The sequence below is a fragment of the Topomyia yanbarensis genome, chromosome 3, assembly GCF_030247195.1.
Source record: "Topomyia yanbarensis strain Yona2022 chromosome 3, ASM3024719v1, whole genome shotgun sequence".
Classification (NCBI taxonomy): domain Eukaryota; kingdom Metazoa; phylum Arthropoda; class Insecta; order Diptera; family Culicidae; genus Topomyia; species Topomyia yanbarensis.
Window position 1 is genome coordinate 85,889,354 of NC_080672.1, and position 20,755 is coordinate 85,910,108.

Genomic DNA, 20,755 nt, shown 5'->3' on the forward strand with positions numbered 1-20,755 from the left:
CGATTGTGTACCGGAGGCAGTATGTGTTATCGCCGAGATTCCTCATCGGCATCACCCTAGGCGGAGGATATCAAGTTCTACAATCAATGAAACGTCAGAAACGTGAGGAAAATGATGTGAATCGATTCGATGGTGACGTGGCAGCAGGAATGGAACAATAAGGAGAGAGCAAAGTGGACCTAACGGCTCATCCAAACCTGTCGACGTGGGTCAATAGAAGGAAGTATCTTCATCGGCTCGAGTACGCACCGCCACCATTGTGCCCGGAGTGTGAGAACGTCGAGGAGACACCGGAGCATGTCCGAGGTTTGATGCGACGTGCAGGAGGATCGGACATCGTAGTCGAATAATGTAGTCTACAGAATGACAAGCGACGTACAGACGTGGAACGCAGTAAACAGAGTTATGATGTAGATCAAGACCGTCTTATAGAGAAAACGGTGTGATGAAGCAACTGGTGGAGTAGACTGCAACGGAGCACCAAGTATGAGTCGTCGAAACGCCAGCGAACCGAACGCCACGCTCCATCCGGAATCGCCAGACCGACCATGGCACTCCACCGGATATTCCGATAGCGAAAACAAAAGAAGAATTGGTATTGGGAGAACTTTTTTCACCAGTGAACTCTCCACCAGCGTTAGCCAAATTCACCGCTGAGCACTAGACTGAGTAGAACGTGACGGGACACCATCAGTCGCAGGTCATCGGGGCACCAGCGAACCACCGGAATCGGCGAACTGACCTCAACACCCAGCTGATTGGTTTCGGGAGAACTTCTCTCGCCGGGGAACTCTCTATCGGAGTAGGTCAGATCCATTGTCGGGGACTGGACCGAGTATTTCGCGAACAAGTCGGAAGCTCAACAAGGAAGTAATACTAAATGGCACAAGGGAGCCGAAGGGCTCAATAAATTAGACATTCTAAAGCTTGCAGCCCATATTGTCCTCGTTGGGGAAAAGTACTTATTCTAGACCCACAGCTTTCACATACAGAAATTGCCACCTTGTGTGGATGGTCGAAAACTGGTAGTGTATCGAGGATGGGCACTGTAACCCTTTTGAAAGAACTAACTACTAAGTATAACATACAAAATTTCTTCCCGAAGTAATGCCGTAAGGTAATGCCGGGCATGAATCAGGTTCCGTGCAAGAATAGTTGTATTAGCAGGTCGGGTGACTACCCAAACCAGTTCCCTGAGTTGTCGGTTTTTTTCAGTTTTGTCTTGTAAGGTTGTTTTTGAACATTTTCTATGCTCTCCAAAAAACATATATACATACATACATATATTGTATTTATACAAAACAATTCATTATACCCCCCTCCCCCCGAAAAATTTCATATACCCCCCCCGGATGTCTAAGTGAAAGCCGAGCGAATCTTCTCGGAGTGCATACGTTTACTCTGACCTGCTCCATTTGAATTCCTGCGCAGGTTTCTCGCATCCTATTGATATTACCAGCCCCATCTAAGCTTCTCGCCGCCACTCTGTTGACCACCTTTGGTTGCAAACAAAGTGGCAGCAAGAATTGGAGCTGGAGCTGATATTGACATTCCCCAGTCAAACTCATCCGAAATTCTAACTGGTTTCTTACGGAATTTCAGCACAACGGAGTCAGAATGTCTGGTTTGATTTCCCCGAAAGAAAAATATGTATAAGGTAAATGACTTTTTTAAAACAACCTTGTTATTGTTTGGGTACAGATTCCGGTACAGATTTTTCTATAGAAGAGTACAGATAGAAATGATTTTTCAACTCCCGGTACAGATTTAATTGTGGCAACACTGATTACAGCGTCGTTTAATTTTTCACGTGTTGTTTTGCGAAAAGCCATTGTCTTTCCTCCTTAGTACAGTACATTTAATCAAAATAAAAGATGTCACGCGAGTTTTTCCTTGCGTAAAAATTAATGCTGAACACGAACATTGTGTTGGTTCTTCGATCTGTTTTATTTCAAAAAAAGGAGATCAACATGAAACATACGCTTGGTTGCACGATTTGTCAGCCGTTTTGGGTACTATAGGTAAAGCGATTAATTTCAATTGAAGACTTTTAGGGGTGGGCGTAGCGTAGTTGGTAAATCGATTTCCTTGTACGCAGCGCACCTGGGTTCGAGTCCCGACCCCGGACATAGTAAGAAATTTTTCAAAAGGGATTTTTCTGACCCGAAGTAGCGAATGACCTTAAGGTTAAAACCTCTATAATCGAAATAAAAAAATGACCTTCTGCCATTTTCCAAAGCTCCACTGCGCAAACCATCGGATCGAGACCGAAAGCGAGGTAAAGCTGCACTTCTCTCTGATTTAGTGATGCTGGAATCTTTATGAGCTGAACAGGCAGCTACAGCGCAAAAAAAACCTCCGAGGCTAGAAAATAATTTGCCGCTGAAAAAAAAAATGAAAAAGGAAAGGCAGCAAAACAGCGGAAACAGATGGAAAAAGAACGAAAATTGATCGAAAAAGAGAAGAGAAAAGAAATCAAAAATACTGCTATGAAGCGCAAACATGGTCGACCCGCAGCTAAGCAACCACGTGAGCCAAAATACACAACTTCTATTCCACACTCTGGCGACGATGAGGACACCGTTAGCAAATGCAGAACCAGACGCAACTGCTGAAAAATACACGTTTTTTTCAACATTTTGCTGCATGGTTTAATGATTTATGGTTTTCATTTCATACCAATTAAGTTAGAGGTTTAGTATGTACAGCCAAATTGTAGCAAATGTTACCGCAAAAAAATGCTGAAAACATCGTATATCTAACTTTAATAGTTTTCATATTACGGATCATTTTGTATGGAAATTAGTTTTTTTCATCATAAAGTCTCCCCGAGTGCTATGATTAATACTGTCCGATTGTTGCAAATAATTGATTATCCGCTAATCCAATAAGTCTTCTTCCGATAGATGGTGTCCTCCATCTTGAGGGTTCGGTGATTCATGGTATGGGAGCAGTGACATTTTCCGCCGGCGTCACGCAAACTCGTTCCGTCCTTGTTATCGAACAGCTTTTTCAACGCTTCCTTCTTCTTCGTCGTCATTATTTTAGCCGGACGACCGCTACCGGCCTTCCGCTCAACGCTCAGGGATGCCAGGATCCAGTAAACTGTACTCACAGGCACGTTTTCATCTCGAAAGTGGTCTACCGTAAACTTTTTTCCACGATGACCATACATTTCATAAAACCGTACAACACGCTCGCGGAGTGCTTGCTTAGATTGAACTGGCAGCACCTGAGCAAAAAAAAAAACACGCCACCCATTTCTAGAAAGCAATTCTCTTGGAGAGAAAAAAAATGCGCTCTTTACTTCACAGAAAGGTATTGAAATCATTCTCATTTTTTATTGAACACCCGTAACAACAAAAATTACTACTACGTTCATGTATCACAAATCAAACACAATTAATGAACCATCATACTGGATAACGGTGAGTTACGTTGCAAGAACAATACACTCTACGGAGCAGTGATGGCATTTCACCCTAGTGATGCACTGGCGCGTAAGTGTGATGCCTACACAGAGGATACAATGATCACACACCACAGAAAAAAGCAGAACGCTCTTTCTTTCGGAGCTGTATAGACCGATTTCAAGTGTGCGCTGGTGTTGAGGTAGTTGGGTGCGAGATAACCGTGCTCTCTTGCTCTTTAAATTCTCTGTGGCGCGCTCAGATAAAGTCACCACCGCGCGCGCCCCAGAGTCGCTGTGGTGTATTCACTGGCGTGGTTTCACTGGCGTGTATTCACTGGCGTGTGATCTTTGGTTTATTTTCGTCTTACAAGCAGCATTGCGACTGAGATTAATTTGATTTGCACAGGTTGTTGCGATTGATTTGATTTACACAGGTGTTGTGTGGATGGTGGTAGCTTATTTCAAGCTTATATTATTTTCTACTGAAGATTTCATACAAGTTGCTTGGTAAAGCGAACGAGTTTATAAAGTATTGTTACACTACCTGCAAAACTAAAAGTACTCAGTCCTCGGAGCAATTTGGGAAAACTTTTTACGTATCATCGTATAGAGAGTTTTATAATGACCAGAGGCACCTGATATGCAAACTCGTGTTATAAGTATTAATAGTTTTATTATAACTTAATCCTACAAGTTTAAAATTAGGTATACGCTTGTGACGATAATTAATTTACATACAACATCACAATTGAGCGTACACCCGTTATTCATTTTTTTTATTTGTCTATTATTTTGCGTGGAAATAGTTTAAACAGCAGGCGAAAGCGAATGTTTCAAGAGCATGGGAGCTAGGACCGGGATTCTGCGCGTCAATGAGCGAAATAAATTGGCTCAGTTTCGGGGTCAAGAAAAAAGGTCACTAGTGTTCACGCTTATTTTAAATGAACAATGAATCTTGTGTTCCATAAAAGTATGTTATAAATGGGTCAGCAGCAACAATGTTTATTATACGTATTCTAGATTTTTGCGTCAGTTAGTATTTTAGACCGTAATTATAATGCACGGATTCATTGCACGTAATATCAACAGCAAAACAAAGTATTAGGTATCTGGTAGTATCTGTCGGAATCTCTGTCAATCTCTATGAAATTTTCGTATTTTCAAGTAACAAGTAAGGTGTTTCCTCAAGTTTAAACAAGCGATTTTTGTGTGATAAATTATTCCTCATTATAACTTTCTTGAATGAGGTGTTTTATCAAAAAGGTAGTGTTGGGAAAATATCAAAATATCAATGTTCACAACAGAATCTTTTCATCGCCGATTTTCTAATAAAAAGTTCACTGATATAAAATATCGCTACGAAAAAAATCGTCAGTGAGCTTCAAGAGTGCCGATGTTTGGGAACATTATTCGGTTCAAGCAAATATCGGAAGAAGAGAAGATCGCTTGCGAACTTTTATATCAACGAAAATATAGAAAAAAGTTCGCCTTATGAAAACATCTTGCACGATCTTCGAACAGGGGATTTCCGAGGGATTTTCAAAGATTCCAAAAACCTTTCGATTAACATGATATAAAAAACTACGTTCTATAATATTACGGCGACAGCTCAATAGGAGAAAGCGACAGGCTACTTCAGTGTCAACGAAGCTTTCTTCAGAAGCCATCGTGTAAAAAAAACATCAATCGACAGAATTAAAATGGGAAAGAATTAAAATGGTGCTTGAATGGTATGTTGTCAAAATATATATATATATATATATATATATATATATATATATATATATATATATATATATATATATATATATATATATATATATATATATATATATATATATATATATATATATATATATATATATATATATATATATATATATATATATATATATATATATATATATATATATATATATATATATATATATATATATATATATATATATGTGGAAAAAGACAAATTCTGGTATGGTGGCCGGTTCTTAACAAAACGGTGTTTGTATGACCGAGTATGAGTTATATATAGTTGAGCTAATGTATCTATAGTTGCATGTCCCATAGGAGCCGTAATTAGCAATGGCTATATTAATGATACATGGTAGTGGTAATGGTACAAGAAGTTTCACATACATAAATTGGTTAATAAACAATCTTAACATTTTTTATCATTTTTGGGATTAAATGCTTTCGTTTAATATATTGAAATCGCCCATAGAACTTCATCGATTTTTTAGCAGAATTTTCACTCAAATATTCTAGTTCTTTGCACACATACCAAAGATACGTTGAATGATTTCCCATATTTGCAATTAAAATTCTAGGGCAGTTCATAAGACACGTAGAACAACTTTCAACATTCTGCTTTTATTGCACTATATTATTAGTCTAACTAATGCTATCGTTGTAATGCAGTACAAGTGTAGATTTTCAAAAAAATTATATTAGAATTAGAACGAAATATTTTTTTTGCATCGCTATGTCGCTCGAGAATAGCCAAAAAAGCGTAAAATATTTGGCTTTTACTGACCCAAGCATGACTAAAATGCGACTCACACCTTAAGTGCGGAACTATTAAACTATTATGTATTTACTTTGTTAGCATTACTAGAGCATTCGAAATTGATAAATTTTGAGAAGAAAATGGAATATGTTGAGGATAATTAGTAATGTCTGATATAATTTTACTAAATATCCATAAAAACTTATTTCATCAGGAATCAAATCCTATATTTCTGTTTATCAGAAAATTTGAATCACCTAATTGGACTAAGAATAAAAATCACGGAAGTGTACTCGATAACGTGTATGCATGAATACTTACAGGTGAATTGATTAATATATGTATAGAATACGAAGTTTACGTTAATTTTTGGGATAAACGTAGATCGTATTCCTTTTTCGGATCGAAATGAAAACAAAAGCACATCCTCACGTCACGAAATCAACTATAGGTTCAAGGTTTACACAAGAAGATTTTTATTCGGTGAGGTCATAAACATCCTCTGATACATAAACTTAATATTATAAGTTTTACAAATTATAAAATCACGGTAAACAGATAAACGTTCTTTGGAACAATTTAGTATGCACTGCAAAGACGGTGGATTTGCCATTTTGAACTTCTTTGCTATACTCGTACCCGAACATGTTAGGTTTTAATTTTAATTCTCTCTTATTATTCCATCGCATGGAAATTCGAGAGAAAACCAGCTAATTTATGTAAATGATGGCACAGAAGAAAAATGCCGTCAAAAGATTCCAGAACTAATTATTGAGGGGTTACACCACTATAGAGCACGAAAAATAGGAATATTTCGGGAATTTATCTTGACGCAATAATGAGATGAATCGAGATCTTGTTTAACTTTTCGGCAGTGCACGCTGCTCTGAAAATCTAGCGAACCCGTCTTAAAGCATCAGCGGCTGCTCGTTCAGTAGGCCATAAGTGCGACTTCCAGAGGGTTAATGAGATATATAACATTATTGCAAAAAAAAAATGATTTATTCGAGTAATTTCGTCACAAGTTGGCGGCTGTGCAGCACTTTCCCGTCGGGGAGTTTTTTTTGGAAGCGGTCCACGGCCGGAACTCTATGTCCCGTAATTTTTGATCCAGACCAAAAACCAAAGCTTTTTAAACTTCTTAGAACGACAGCAAGCAGCATACGTAAGATTTTTTCTATGTCTTGATTTTTCGCGAAATGGCACATTTTTTAGTCGAAAAACGCTGAAAATGTGTAAAAAATCGACACAAAATTTGCTTATTAAAAAATTATGCAATGAAAAAATTAAATCCCTCGTACATCGCTGGAGAAAGTAATCTTGAACATTTACAGCAATTTTAGACTCATCAAAAATCATTTGTTCGAGTTACATTTCCGGCCAGATCAAAAAAAAAATTATTTCGAGAAAAATACGGTTAACGTTTTCAGTATACTCGAGGTATACATAAGGGGCGTTGCGAAAAAAATTGAATATTTATTTATTGTTTTCGCGATTAATTTTTTGGAATATCATTTTCAGCATTCTAAAGCACCAGTAAACAAAATTCAACCAATAAATAAAAATTAAATGTTTTAAAAAATCTACAGTGTTGTAACCCCTTGAAAGCACTGTACCGGTCAAATAGAAGCGCTTCTAAATTGGCACGTCATTATTTTTAATAACGCGCTACAGAGAAAAACAAGTAACAATGTGAATTCTCGTGAACGTTATTTTGTTTTATGTGGACTTTATCTCGGAAAAGTTGGACATCGGATAAGCCTCTTCTCGCGTGAGTGAGAGAGAATTACAATGCCTGCGTATGATAATAATCGAAAACGTGTGTAATACCAGGACATTACTTGTAATGGATCACTTTACTTTTTGGCGTCGCCAAATTCGCAATCAAAATAAGTTAAATTACCATTGAGTTATTCAGTCGAACAAAAAATAGGCCGTTCCTAATGTGGATGTACAAATTCCGTCTTACATCTGTTATACGATTAATCTGATACTACAGATCATTATAAAACTTTGTTTATATCAGCCGATACATTGATACGTAAAACGTTTTCCTTGTTTGCCCCTAGGCTCGAATACTTCAGGTTTCCCACGGTAGTGTAACAACACTCTATAAACTCGCAAGCTTTACCAAGCAACTATGAAATCTTCAGTAGAAAATATATAAGCTTGAAATAAGCCACCGCCATCCACACAACACAACGCAATAACCTGTGCAAATTAAATCACTCACCCGCAATGCCGCTTGTAAGACGAAAACAAACCAAAGATCACACGCCAGTGAATACACGCCAGTGAAACCACGCCAGTGAATACACCACAGCGACTCTGGGGCGCGCGCGGTGGCGAATTTATCTGAGCGCGCCACAGAGAATTTCAAGAGCTCTTCTCCACACTCTAGATCGTTCCAGTGTTGGGTGTATGAAAATTTACCTCTGCCATCAACGTGCGCTTACACATATCAAATACGGTGGTGTATATCTCGACAAACATATGATTACGGCCTAAAAGCCAACTGTCAAAATCCACTTTGAATGGAAATTTCAGTCAAACTGTTACTAGTCGAAAGCAGTTCACAACAGTTTATGAAAGAGAAAACTTTTCTCTTTCATTTACTACCAACATCTGTGATTGGCGTGTAACGGTTTGTCCGGAATTTTCATTCAAAGTGAATTTTGACAGTTGGCTTTTAGGCCGTAATCATATGTTTGTCGAGATATGAACGAAAGAGAAGCGCTCTCGTTTTGCTTGCCAGAGTGTGGGGAGCAATTTCAATTTCTCTTTACTGCACAGAGGATAGGGACATCACTGCTACGGAGTGTATAATCAAATGATAGTATTTTTTTTTCTTGCAGTCTTCAATTGTTACCCTGACGAGTCATAAATTGGATTCTGTTCTACATGAATTGTGATTGTAAGTGTACATACGATTGAGAATGATGAGAAGTTATTAAACGGCAAGGTACATCACATCTGCAGTTTCTGCATCTGTATGTGCGGTTGTCTGTGTTGATGATGCAGAGAGGTTGTAATTACATATAAACTATACAACCTTATATATTTCTCTTGCACCACATATCGTAAAATTATTATTGGGGGTGGTTAACAAGCTACAGCGTTTTTTTTGTGCGTAATAATCAAATAGTGTTGGTAAAGTTTCAAATACGAAAGGGACGCTGCTCATAGTATTATTTCAAATGTCACGTTACACGATTGGAGGTTGAGCCCCATGCGGAGCATATGTTTTTGTGCCCTGTCACATCGCCGCCGCCGCCGCCACCTTTCCGCATTCAAACAGGCTGCAGTGATTGTTTTATATCGCAGCGTCCTAGTCGACAAAAGCTTGCAGCAAACTTTTAATGAAAGCGTTTGGCTAGAGCAGGATTGTTTTAGTTTCAAAACATCATTCGACCGACGCGGTTTCGTTGGAGTTTTTATGATTGGCATGAAGTGGCTGTTGTTTATTTTCTCGAATGCGCTACCGAGACCTAGTCTGTGGATTTAGATAATGCTTCGGTGAATGTTTGAATCGCATGTGAAGCGATGGAAGGTCACTCAAACTGCATGTTTTTGTTGTGATAGATGCTTCAGAATTGTGCACGGATATATCCTGTTGAATGTTCCGGCTCGAGTTTTTTTGCGATGCATGAGCAGGTTATGTGAGATGTGCAGTGAATAGTGCAAAAAAGTGACGGAAAACAACGTGATGATGTGATGCGAATGACGATGTCAGGATTCGGAAAAGACACGTGCGGATCCGGATAACAGAATGGTTCGCAGACAGCAAAGTTTAATTTCGCTTTTTTCGGAGGGAAGAGAAACATGAAAAGGGATTAAGTCATCCGTTAAGTGAGAACAAATACTGGATATGCGAAAAAAGTTTACCGAAAATTGGATAAATTGTTCAACGTAATTTAAAAGTTTCGTGGCACTTACACATGTAGGGTAAAGTGGTATTTTTGGTCTATTAGGGTGCCCATTTGAATCGAGTGCCCTAATTATCACCCTGCCATTTGAGCTAATGAGTAGAACAAAGATGGCAGACGCTGCTCTAAGGCTTCAAATCAGCCCCCTGCTAGGCAGCCATTTTGTCCTAGCCAACATCTGCCTTTGTTAAAATCAAAACAACCCAATGCTATTGCACTGGCGAAGTGGGCCTAGATGCAGCTAGGCCCATCATATGTTGACTACTGTCAAAGTCGGTATATCTCCATAGCGGATGACAGGAGTGACACCCTCCTGCTTCAAATAGGTAGGGTGATACTAGAAAGAGGGCGAAAATAGGTTTATTACCCTTCCAGCTTTTATCAAACAGTGTAATTGTCATTTTATAATTATTTGCATTTGAAGCGCGAGTACGACGGCGGTACCTAGATGCTTCAATGTAGACGTGCATTAGCACTTTTCGTACGTAGAGTCTCATTTAGGATAAAGTGCGGAATGCGATATAAAAACCCTCATTAGGAAACATGCCTGTCGAGACTTTGTTAGTTTCCACGGTAACTGCAAGATCCTCATAAATTGTTTAGTTGGACGTGGAAGTACATTGGGAATTGTTGCACATGTTACATCACACTCAAAACATTAATGCATTACATCGTTTCGTGCACATTCTGAATTAGAATCATGCCTTTTTTGCATTGTAGACCAAATCTATCTTCCGCATGATACCAACACGACATAATCCATTAACAGTACGGTACGGAAACTGAAATGGCATTTCCGAGGAAAAGTGCAAACAAATGACACTTCCGCTCGAAAGAGCAAAGTCAATGCACTTCACCACCTGTATAATCATGATAAATCTATATCTATATCTATATCTATATCTATATCTATATCTATATCTATATCTATATCTATATCTATATCTATATCTATATCTATATCTATATCTATATCTATATCTATATCTATATCTATATCTATATCTATATCTATATCTATATCTATATCTATATCTATATCTATATCTATATCTATATCTATATCTATATCTATATCTATATCTATATCTATATCTATATCTATATCTATATCTATATCTATATCTATATCTATATCTATATCTATATCTATATCTATATCTATATCTATATCTATATCTATATCTATATCTATATCTATATCTATATCTATATCTATATCTATATCTATATCTATATCTATATCTATATCTATATCTATATCTATATCTATATCTATATCTATATCTATATCTATATCTATATCTATATCTATATCTATATCTATATCTATATCTATATCTATATCTATCTATCTATCTATCTATCTATCTATCTATATAAAAGTCAAAGTTTGTATGTATATGATTTATAGACTCCCAAACGGTTTAACCGATCTCCATAAAAATTTGCACGCAGTAGGTATTTGGTATGGGGCGTGTTTGTGTGCTATTAGTTGAAGATTATCTGCCCGCCAGATGGCGCTTTGGAGCACATTGTGATTTCCTCCTATTTCGTTGAAAATCGCAGCAACGTGCGATGGGTATTAGCAAGTTCTTACTAAAAATAATACTATATCTTAAATCTAAGATGAAATTTGATTAAACAGTTTGAACTTACATGCTAAATGAAGAAAAAATGTACAATTAATAGAAGTGTGAGGACAGTTTGAATTATATCTCTATGAATTATATCTATCGTAACAGGTAATAATTAACAAGGATTGAAATTGAAATGAACCTAACCTAAACAATTTTTGCACTACCTCCACATGAAACGTAGCAGATAACTAGTTAGCACAGGGGAATACTAAACGTGATTAACTAACTAAACTAAAGACAGACTTCCATTGTTAAGATATACACTAATTCCTAGTTAATTTGTTTTTAAAGGTATTTTCTAACCATCCACTATTGTCATTTACGGAATAAATAAAGTGGTTAAGGAATCGGAAACGACCTTCTTGTTGCGATACGACAGATATTTTAAGGCATTTTCGTTTTTGACCGTGCACTACACCGGCTTACTCTGTGCTACACTCATTCAAACTTGGGTGTAATCAGTCTATCTCTTTTTTGCCCCACACCTGTGTAGCATGAGGTAAAAACGAAAATGCTATTAGGTAGATTAGTTTTTTTGAATTCGGGGATGGAAACTACGGGGAGCGTTCAAGGGTTAACCCTTCCCCCACATCCAACAAAATATAATATTAGGAAAAAAAATAATCTGATGCTGATTAAGTTAACCATATGTTATATCGGTAATAATTTTTCAATTGCTTTCTTAGATCAATAGCTTTGAACCTGTCTTTTAATCGAAGTTGAAATAAGTTTTGAAGTTTGTAATTGTTTGAAAAAAGTACAACAAAAAATTTGGAAAATTCCAATATTTATTGAACATGTCCTATTTAAGAAGAAAAAGATGGGTGGGTAATGTCTGCGACATAACCGGAGAGATGTAGAATACATAAGGAACACGTTCTTCAAATATGTTGATATTCATTGGAATTTTCGGACAAAAGGTGATTTGGGCGAGGAATATTTCAAATTATTCTTTACAAAAATGATGGTGGTCCTGACAAGGACCGTTTTTGTTGGCGTTGTTGGCTTTGGTGGGGAGATGCGCTGGCTTCGATTTTCGTTGGATGCTTCTGACTTCTTACTATTTCCGGGCTTAGCTGTTGTCCAGGAGGTGATTCTGACATGATTGGTGTAGGTGTAGGTCGTCAACCGGTTATAATTTTTCAAGCGTTGTTTACATTTGAAATTAAACCACTGGATCAATTAAAAAAAGTATTGGTCTGTGATATGAAAAGTACGAAATATATCTTCGGGTTTCTGCATTGACGTTTTTGACAAATACAAGATCAATGCATGTGCCTGCAAGTGTAGTTGCTTGTGATGGATCAGAGATCAAACGAAGCTTGAAACATTCATTCATAAAATAAACAAATTTCAAATTCTCTTGTTTTGAAACATCTATGTTGAAGTCGCCTGAAACGACCATTGGAACATTCTGATTTCTAGACTAAATATTCTACATTAAAAGATGGGTGGGTAATGTCTGCGACATAACTGGAGTGTCGTAACTACACTTGTGACGTTAATCCAAATCTAATGATATGCAACGAAATTACGTTTGCATGTGAAATTTTCAAATGATTCGTTATAATTATGGTTAAAAATTCTAATTGGGAATTCTTTTCCATCACCAACTATTTTTCTTTTTTTCGAATCTACAGCATTCTTTGAAAATATTGTTGAAATGTTATTGATGAAAAACTGAAAATGCGTTTGGCAACACTGCTCACTAAATGGATGGTGGGAAGACGCACATTCGTTTTGATTATGCTAGTATTAGTAGCAGGAAAGAATGAAAAGGAACATAGCCCGAAAACGAGCAAGCGAGAGAGCGATAGTAATTCGTATTCGCTCTACTAAACTAAAAAAAGATGGGTGGGTAATGTCTGTGACATAACCGGAGCATCGTGACTTCACTTCGAGACGTTAATTTAAATCTAATGATTTATGCAGTTAATCAAAGGAGGCTGCCAAAAAGTTCGAATAAAAGCACGCGACTAGTGTACTTTGCACGTTCTATATTTTATCAACACTAGAGAGAATCGAAAAAATAATTCAAAGTGTAATAGCAACATGCAATTGTGGCAACACTGGCCATGGGATGGTGGGGAACACGCACATTCGTTTAATTTATGATGTATTAGCAGCAGAAAGGAATGGAAAAGCAGTGCGCGAAAACGAGCGAGGATAATTTAAATTCTCTTTCTATCCACATATCGTATTTCTAACCTACTTGCTGAAAATTGTTAAACACCTCAAATGGATATTTCAGTTTAACTCTTATTAGAACACAATTAATTGGTCCTGAAAAGAACCGTTTATTGTTTTATTGCGGGAGCATAATTCAGACGCACTCCCCGCGACACGGTGAGCCAGTTTAATATATTTGGCCTGAAAGTTATGCGTTTGGTGCAGTATTTTGCATTCTCGAACAAACCAGGCGCACTATTTTGCATTCTCGAACCAGTAGGCATCGTTGGCTTCTCGGGGCATCATTACGACTGAGGTTTGTAAGCGTAGCTCGACTTTGCAGTCCTGTACAATCTCACGAACCAGACGCTGGAACGATAGCCTACAGATTAGTTGCCCTTTAGTTGGGGCGAAATTCTTGCAGGGCGACAGTTCCGATGAGTCACCAGTAGCTGGGGCACTGTTTCCGTCCATCGCCATTGCCAACTGCTTTCCTTCGGTGGACTGGCTGCTTGCTAGTGCTTGAACGAATACGAATGATGAGAAAAACCGACTGACCAATATTCATATATAAACACACGAGAAAGCACTACTATCGCTCTCTCGCTCGTTTTCGTTCCATTCCTGCGCCTTTCCTTTCCGTTCGGCTACCAATACTAGCATAACCAAAACGAATATTCTGTCTTTCCATCGCCTTCAATGTAGTGGCCAGTGCTAGCAAACTTGCATGTTCAGTTTTTCAATAACAACATTCAAACAATATTTTCAAAGAATGTTACAGATTTGAAAAGAAGGAAGGAAAATATTTTCACAAATTTAAATTCTTTTGTGTTATTTGTTAGCGCTGATAAAGGCTATTTAGTTTGCTACTAGCAAGGAGCTGCACAAACAAATCGATTTATGCAGTTAATCAACGGAGGCTGCCAAAAAGTTCGAATAAAAGCATGCGACTAGTGTACTTTGCACGTTCTATATTTTATCAATACTAGAGAGGATCGATAAAATAATTCAAAGTGTAATAGCAACATGCAATTGTGGCAACACTGGCCATGAGATGGTGGGGGAACATGCACATTCGTTTAAGTTATGATGGTATTAGCAGCAGAAAGGAATGGAAAAGCAGTGCACGAAAACGAGCGAGAGAGGATAATTTAAATTCTCTTTCTTTCGTTCCACACATCGTATTTCTTATATAGACGCTGGAACGATAGCCTACAGATTAGTTGCCCTTTAGTTGGGGCGAAATTCTTGCAGGGCGACAGTTCCGATGAGTCACCAGTAGCTGGGGCACTTTATCGGACCGTCGTCATTGCCAACTGCTTTACTTCGGTGGACTGGCTGCTTGCTAGTACTTGAACGAATACGAATGAGAAAAACCGACCGACAGATATTTATATAATCGCGCTAATATGCACTACTATCGCTTTCTCGCTCGTTCTCGTGCCGTGCGTGAGCCTTTCCTTTCCGTCCGGCTTCTAATGGCCTAACCAAAGGAGTATGCCGTCTTTCCCCCACTAACTGCTCTCGTCAAGCAACCAAATACGAATAATCATAAAACAAACATGTAGTGGACCTATATATAAACTTTTCATTATTTTATTGTTCGGTTGGTCCACCATTTTGACGGCTCTGTGCGGGATGGGCTGAAAATTTTCACTTTTCCGAGTCGTTTTCGAAAGATTTTTCAAAACACAATTTTTTGTTATTAGTGCATGTTATACATACTTAAAATTTTAATACAGCATAGAGGAACATATTTTCAACAAATTGGCCTAAAAATCAAATCATTCTGTTAAGTATGATAAAAGTTATTAACGTTCAAAATCTGACGCGGTGCCGCAGCCGATATTTTGAAACAGGACCCCTATATTGAAAGCTTAAATGTATTCTACATTAAAAGGAAAAGTTAATAGAAAATATTACGAACGAAAATAACACTTGCTAAAATTATGCATGTAGTTACTCTATACTCTCGCTCGAAACGACCGCACAAAGCAAAATCAGTGAATGCGAAATCAGAACATTGTCTTTTTGTTTTTTCAACTGAGATGATTACACCTTCCTAATTTATTCATCTATGCATTAAACGAACCTTAATAACAATAAAATTACCAACATGAAACCAGTTCGAATCAATGTCTAGAAACTTGATTGGAATTTCCAATCAAATCTTGTCGAGAGGATTGGTATTGAGAAGTGGCTTGAAATCAACTGGGATGCTGGAGCAGATGGCTGGCAGTGCGATCAGAATGGCACATGTATCATTACAGAATGTGTGCAATATTGTTATGAGGATTTTTCGTAATCAAATGCTAATTAATGATCTTTAGTTGGAATCAAAAGGCTGGGGTTTTTTTTTCTAGTTTGGTCATAGATTGTATATAGTTAGACTTTTATACGTTAGTGTTTTGAGTTGATTTGGATAGCTATTTCAAGAACTAACGAAGGACGTATATTGCAGGTAGCATTCAATACTATATAGATACTTTACAGATACGGGAGATGTCTCAAGCTGCACCTAAGCCATAAAAACTGTTTTACGTATATCATATGTTCTGTTTTCTATTTATTTACAACGAAAATTACAACAATGAGTGTTTCAGAAGTCAAAGAATTCAAAGGCCTACCGAACTTGACTGCTCCAACCCCGCAACATAGAGTTAGAGATTTTTCCAAAAAGAGATTTCTCTAACCCGAAAAGAGGAAAATGACCCTTAGGCTAAAACCTCTATAATCAAAATAAAAAAAATTGGTAAAATAAGAATATGTGGAAACCGGTCAAACTCTTTATTAAAAAATCAATCCTATTGTAATTTCAACTCATCCGGAATCGGTAGCGACTGACTCAAATGGCATGTTCTCCATATTGATCGATGATTTGTGCCTGGCCGTGATTCTAATTTTCATCATTTTCATGATGGAAAGGATTGAGGAAGTGGTTAATGTTAGGGATAAGAAAAATAACGACACAAGAGAACATAGACAACACGAAAATATTCTTCATGCCCAAGGCAATAAAAAAACATATCTCGATGAGTGGATATACCAACACCTCCGAGGGGAAATTGAGGTAATAGAACGATAACACCCCCGAAAAGATACTGTCATTCAAGTTCGGCTTAAACCGATTTAGGTTTAAAAACTATTGCCATGACTTTTTGGAAGCCATAGTTCAATCGGTCATCGATACTGGAAAATACTGCCGTTTTTTCTTAGGAAACTCTATACTCTGCCCTGGCTTAGGAACAACAGTATATGCTTGAGTTTCAACTACCTAAACATAGGGTCATCTGTGTATGAAGATCCAAAAATCCGGATACATAATTGCATTACTGCAATCCGTTATATATCAAATGATTTGAAGTTCCCTAATCGGATTCACAAAGATTACACGAATAATACGCAGCACGCAAAATAGTAATCATGTGATAATTGAGTTTGCAGTGTGTAATCATTGCTGTGACTAGAATACTGCTTGTGCTATATCCAATTTATCGACAGTGATAGAACTGGTTCTAGACCAACGAAGTCAGTCGCAGCGCCAGCTCTAACCAATTCGTCCGTCCGTTCATTTCCAGTAATACCGGAATGACCGGGTACCCGTAGAATGTAGATAAAAAATACTATAGATTCACATAAAAAATGCTAATACATTTGGAATACTAACTTCTTCGATTTGAGTTCGACATGCGATTTGTAATATCAATCTCGAATCTGCCGAACTAAGTGCTGACAGGGCAGCCACATTGTCAGAGCAAAAATAGATTCTTTTTACACAAATTCCCTGTTGAAGTGCCAATTGTATGCCACACGGAATCGCGAAGATTTCTGCGTGTAATACGGTACAGTATCTACCAAACGAGTGAGATTGGGTTAATCTCATTTCACGACAACAGACACCAGCACTGGCTCGGCCGTCCAACAAAGAACCGTCAGTATAATAAACTGCGTATTCTTCAAGTTGTCGCTCCATCCAGCCAGACAGCCATTCCTTGCGATGATAGATTCTTACATTAAAAGTTTGAGAAATAAAACTACATATTAATGTAAAGCCACTGGGAGCAAGTATGTAGTCATCCCACGTAACCATTTGGAACCACAGTCTTGTGTGGCTAGTTACACGATCTACTGAGCTACTGTTCCAAAGCCCAGTAAACTTAAGACTTTATGCACAAGAAAGTGCTTCTTGTTTCAGAAACATATATTGAACATAACACAATGTTCAAGAGTGCTTTTAGAGCAGCAGTAGGTATTGTCGATAACGCATCAGTCATCGTGATCAAGACCATCCTCTAAAGATGGATCAACTTTGATTGGATTATCGTGTCTCAATTCTGCCATCAAACAAAGCATCCGTATGCCAGTATTGGACTTACAAGCGGACCAATTTATCTTTGAGTCTAGTATTACCCCAACGTACTTCACTGGATCTATAACAATAATTTCAGAATCAAAGATCTGCAACAGACGAGCTCCGGTTGTAATCCTTCATTGTTTCGAAAGCACCATTGATGTTTTATTTGGATTGACTGATGGTCCAACATGAAGAATCTATGCTGCATTAAATCAAAAAGTGCGTTAACACAAGTACCGGTGATCATTTTATGATACTCATCGGCGCAACCAAATTTGGTGACAGCACACCACCTTGAGGACATCCGCCGACACCTAGTTTCTACTTTTCTCAACAATGAGCTCAGATTTCAATTGGTAAGCCTTGCGTGTATCCAGTTCGTGATATATGAAGGTACATCATGACCTCGTGCTGTTTCCACAATCGATTTGAACGAAAAAAAGCACCTTCAATATTAAGAAAAACGCATAAGCTTGATTGCTTTTGCGAATAAACTTTTTCAATGTCGTAGACAACATTGTGAAGCAGGGTGGTAGTAGACTTCCCCCGCTGAGATGCATGTTGCATTGCATGCAGCGGGTGCTCACCCAAGTTAACATCCCCCACGTAGTGGTCGATTAAACGTTTCATTGATTTTAACAAGAAAGAGGTCAGACTGATCGGGCTAAAGCTGTCTCTACATAAGTAACGCGGCCACCTTTGGGAGTGAATTTTACAATTATTTCGCACCACGCTAATGAAATCTATCCTATTGCAAGACTACAAGTAAGAACTTTTTCAAAATATGCTTGAAGCATTCTTATACTTTTTGAAATAGAACTGGAATGATTCCATCTTTTCCGGTGACTAAACTTATAGTTGTCAATTTGATCGATTCGATTGTCACAATTCAACCGAGCAACTACCCGAAAAGAACATCCGTGATGGCTCCATACAGACTGGAAAGTGTGTGTCAGAAGACAGTTGAGTACTACATCTTCGTTACGCGAGCATTCACCATTATCGGTTCTAATCGAACTGATATGAAAGTCTTTCGATTTCCAAAGTAACTTATTTGATCTACTAGTCTCGTTGAAACTTGAGACATTTACCAACCATTTCCCTCGAAGGATCGAAGGACATGCTCTTCAACTAAACTTTTTGAGTCGAATAAGTTCGGAATTCATTCAAGGTGTTCCCCTAGAAGCACGCATAACTCGAAGCCTCTTAGTATGCTTTTGCTATGAGTGCGTTTGTTTTATGCACGACCCCATGAAACCTAGTTGTCAAGCTCTCTTAGTAGAGGTCCCTGTTCGTGGATTTGGGATTACGATATGTGACGATACCTAGTGATCAAAGACGATGTACTTATGATCAGATATCGACGGTTCTAGCTTGTTTGGTACGGACCAGTTTGCCAACTCATGCTTAGTACCGTCAGAGCAGAGAATTACATCTAACACCTGTTCTCTACCAGCTCGTGCAAACGTTGGGCGATTTCCTGCCTCAACTTATGCGGTGGTCATTTGCATCACCACCCATTATGAGAAAATATGCCGAACAAAAGATGTATTTTTTGTTTATGTTATCAACAGTCATATTGACCGTGACAGTTATTGAAAACTACGGAGGTTAACTAGCCTTCCAACATAGAAGTTTCCGTTGTGAAAATATAGTTCTTAACGCAAAGCTGTGAAATTCACATTTGTTGTACGTTAATGTTGTTAGAGATTCGCTAGACACAGCAAGGCTACTCCCGATGACACTCCGTGTACCTATTCCCAAAAACCGTTTTGGGGTGGAAGTGATCAGAAATCCTGAATTTCAAAGTGTTGTCCCGCGTGGTAAAACGTCCCAGAAAGTATCCCGCATTAATCAAAATGCTGATTTTTATTCCAGAGTAACCATATTGTTCATTCTTATTGTACAAAACATTCATATAAGTTTTGAGTCGTGCTGTGTGATCTCCAAACTTTGTGGGAAATTTGTAAATTGAGCCAATAACATCAGGGTGCTCTTTTCGACTTCTAGTATGAGCTGGGTTAGGAATCCTTATGACAAGTTTCTCAGGTTTACAAAAGCTGCGCAAATAGTTGGGAAATGTATATCTTCAATAGGTTGGTAAATGGCTGGGAATTGCGTATCTGAATGAATAAAATAGACCCCACGCGTGATTCTTAGCTTACGCCCATGCAATTCTTATCCTTACATCCGCGCGGTACTGGCCGGGGTACGAGAAACTATAGTGGAGATGGGGTAACCAACCCCCGGTGGAAACTATGCTCGTACACACATATGAAAGGGAAGGGGGGTTAGGAATGGTCCACTACAGTGTCTGTTCCCCATGTTAGGGGCGGCTGATCATCGTCCGAGTGTTAATGAGAGACTCAAAGCTATACATGCACCATAGTCCCCCAGAAATTTAGGGGGTTGTGTTAGGCCTTGTAAGCCAGCCTTAAAAAAAGTAAAGAACGAACAATCAACGAAATTATACCAACCGGCACAATCGGCGAAGACCAAGGCAAAGAATAAAGCCTACCGATTGGAATCTCGGGACGTGGAACTGTATGACTCTTAACTTCATTGGAAGAACCCGCATACTCCTCAATTCAAAGGATCAATGGTGCAAACATTTAGAGGTAATCACATCATCTACCAGAGTTGCGGCAATACACATGAGCTAGGAACAGCTTACATCGTGATAGGCGAAATGCAGAAGCGCGTGATTGGGTGGTGGGCCACCACTGGTGGCCGATAAAAGAAAGAATGTGC

The 20,755-nt window shown here is 38.2% G+C and overlaps 1 protein-coding gene across 13 annotated transcripts in view; it reads left to right on the plus strand.

The window, feature by feature from the left end:
- Window positions 1-8,793: 8,793 nt before the first annotated feature.
- LOC131688048 (sodium-dependent nutrient amino acid transporter 1-like) overlaps window positions 8,794-20,755 on the plus strand; it is a 68,697-nt gene continuing 56,735 nt past the window's right edge. For 2 of the 13 annotated variants that reach the window (XM_058972176.1, XM_058972178.1), the window contains exon 1: window positions 9,124-9,860. The gene's annotated coding sequence lies outside the window, so the exon portion shown is untranslated. Of the gene's footprint in view, window positions 8,830-9,045; window positions 9,066-9,123; window positions 9,861-9,885; window positions 10,168-10,394; window positions 10,415-20,755 lie in introns of those variants that run through there. The other 11 variants (XM_058972190.1, XM_058972191.1, XM_058972179.1 and 8 more) reach the window with 11 other exon arrangements.